Below are 2,939 nucleotides of genomic sequence, written 5' to 3'. Positions count from 1 at the left end.
AGTCACTGCAACGATGACCGTCCATGCAAAACAATGTCATGCACGTGACAGAAGTGAGATGCAAACGAAAACTGAAACGGTGCTAGTACAAGCTAGTATGCATGTAAACGACAACAAGTGCTCACTGAAATCAAGTAGACAACATTCATACAAAGCAAAACACAAAAAGCGCCAAAAACACAACGCGAGACATGAACAACGAGCTTACCCCAAGACAACTGAGCTGAATGTGTTGATGACTCCTGGATGCAATGTGGGATTCCAGAACTGCAAGGTCGATGTGAGGAATGAGATTTCAGCATCCAGTTGATGAGTTTTGATAAGATTGAGGTTGTGACGTGCATGCCACAAATCTAGGAAAAGCAACACTTGGCGGGAGGTTTCTAAGATGATCCTTGCATGTAACCTCCAACTACTAAAAATAGATCCTTGAATCAAGGGATGCCTTTGCATGTTGCCTTGGGAGGAGCATCCCATGCATGCAAATCAGTTTTGCTCGGTCCCGGAGGGAACTGGTCAACTCAACTGCACATGCAAGAGCCTACTCAACTGATGGGAGAAAATGCGCATTTCTGGGAAGGAGCTTGTTTTACACAATCATGACTAGGATTGTGCTCTAAGAGTGCTCTCCTTTTGTAAAGGTGAATGGTTTTTTTTATATAGGAAATGCTTAAATCAAATAAAAAATAATATTTTAGAGGAATTTCTAAAAATGTATTGGAGCCCAAGTTGTTAGAATGGATTTCTAAAATGAGTAATGAAGATAGGCATATTTATTTTGAGTATTCCTCCTTTAGAATATATTGTGGTAGCTCTTTTCCAAGTATCAAGGGAAAATTTGGTTATTATGCAAGAGTAGCAATCAACTATTAACCAATCCACATGAGTTGTAGCCTCCCTAATGAATTTAGAATGCATAAAAATATGAAAAATGTGTTTGCAAATGTGGGCATCTATAAATCTACCCTTTAGCATTTAAAACAATATATATCATCATTTATTAACTCCCCCAAATAGTTGTAACACTAAATTCATGGAACCTCACTAAATTTGATGAGTGTATGATTGTATATATTTTAATTATTGTTCACTTGATTATTGAGTCTTCATATCTATGGCATATTTTATTAAAAAAATTCAAGTGAATTCCCCAATAATTCTTCTAATGTAAATATTCTGATGTTGGTTCCATGAACTTGTTTTCTCAATGATGAGTTGAGGTTCAATAGTAGTGGAGATCACATATGGCTCCATAATGATAATTCAATTTTATAGCTTTGGACTCATTGAAACCATAATTGATGGGTTTGCATAAATTATTGTACTTTACGGGATCCATAAGGTAGTAAAGATCATTTCACATATATGTGGAATCTTTGCTAAATCTATTGAAAATAGTTATTATTGATATCAAAGGCTATCCAAATGAAAGATGAAATTAGATAGTAAAATATCATATTTCCATACCTTTCCAAGGGTATGTAGAACTCCCTCTAATTCCATATGAATGAGGAGATATGAAATATTTTGTCAAGATGACTCAACCAAAGTACAAGTAGGCCCCATTTGCATATCCTATCTTTTAAGACATTTTTACTCCAACTACCTAGCTCAAATGGGAGCATAGGATATATGGTTGGAAAGATTATTTCGAGACCTTTCCAATGATATATCACATTTCTTATAAATTCTCATGATTGAGGATAAATTAGTTTAATATTCACTATATATTATGGCAGTTGCACCAGTTGGCCCAACCAATAGGCAAGTAGGCCCTAACCTAGCATCCAAACACACTATAAATAGGCGTGAGAAGGAGAATTTCTAACCACTCAACTAGGGCATTTGGTTTCACATTTAAGAGACTGAAGGAACAAGTCTAAAGTTTATACCTCATGAACTAAGAATATGTGCAGTGAAGTCGAGTTGATGCAACTTTATATGGAAGGGTTTTGGCACATATTTTGAAGGCTTTTTGGCATTGTTCTTGGGGATGGTTTCTGGTTTGTTTGAGGGTTAAATATCAATGTCTTTGGAGGCAAGGTAGGCCGAGTTTTGGTGAGGGAAAGGTCGATCTTTAGGCATATCTTGAGGGTCAAATTTTATCATTGTAGAGGCCAAGTTTCAGGACTGTCTTGAGGCTGAGATATGTTCTTATGAAGGCCGATTTTTAGGGCTGAGTAATACTGTTTGACGACCAAGTTTCATGGGATGATTTTTTTTTGTTTGAAGGTTGAGTTTTAGGGTTGAGTTATGCCATTTGAAGGTCTATTTCAGGCTTGGTTTGCAGGCCAAGTTCAACCTTATTTGAAGTCAAAGTTCTAGCATATTGAAGGTTGAGTTTAGGTTGGAGCTTGAAATAACTATAAGTCGATGCTTACCAGTGTCCTCATATTCTTAACAGGTTGGAGCCTGCAATTTTGTAAGTTGGTTCTTACAAAGAATTGATGTCCTCACAAAAGATTTTAATAAATTAAAATTTGTTTTTAAGTATTTCTTCTTCAGATTATGATTTGCACTTTAATATTTGTACTCATACACTATGGATGAGTGATTATGTGGTGAATTCAATTTCAATATTAACTAGGTAAAAAATGGTGAATAGTAACAAAATACTAATTCAATCCCCACTCCCCTTGGTATTTCCAATAATTGGTTTAAGAGCAAGTTTTTTCAAGAATAATCTAACAATTGGAAGAAGATTTTGCAAGGGGCCAAAGCTAGTTGAGAAGCATCGATCAAATTTCCTTTCTATAATGGAACAATTTTTTTCTTTTGGAATATAAGAATGAGAACACACTTGATGTCTCTTGGTGTTGAAGTTTGGAAAGCTATTACAGATGGATATAAGGCCCCATGTTCAGGACGGGAGAAAGGCTTATGTCTCTAATGCAAAAGCTATAAAATCCATTTTAAGTGGCTTTTTAGATTCAATATTT

This window comes from Pinus tabuliformis, chromosome 5_1 (assembly GCF_031772625.1).
Source record: "Pinus tabuliformis cultivar Carrire ecotype Pingquan chromosome 5_1, CPIR1, whole genome shotgun sequence".
Taxonomy (NCBI): domain Eukaryota; kingdom Viridiplantae; phylum Streptophyta; class Pinopsida; order Pinales; family Pinaceae; genus Pinus; species Pinus tabuliformis.
The sequence above is the reverse complement of the archived record's forward strand: the minus strand, read 5'-3'. Positions refer to the sequence as shown.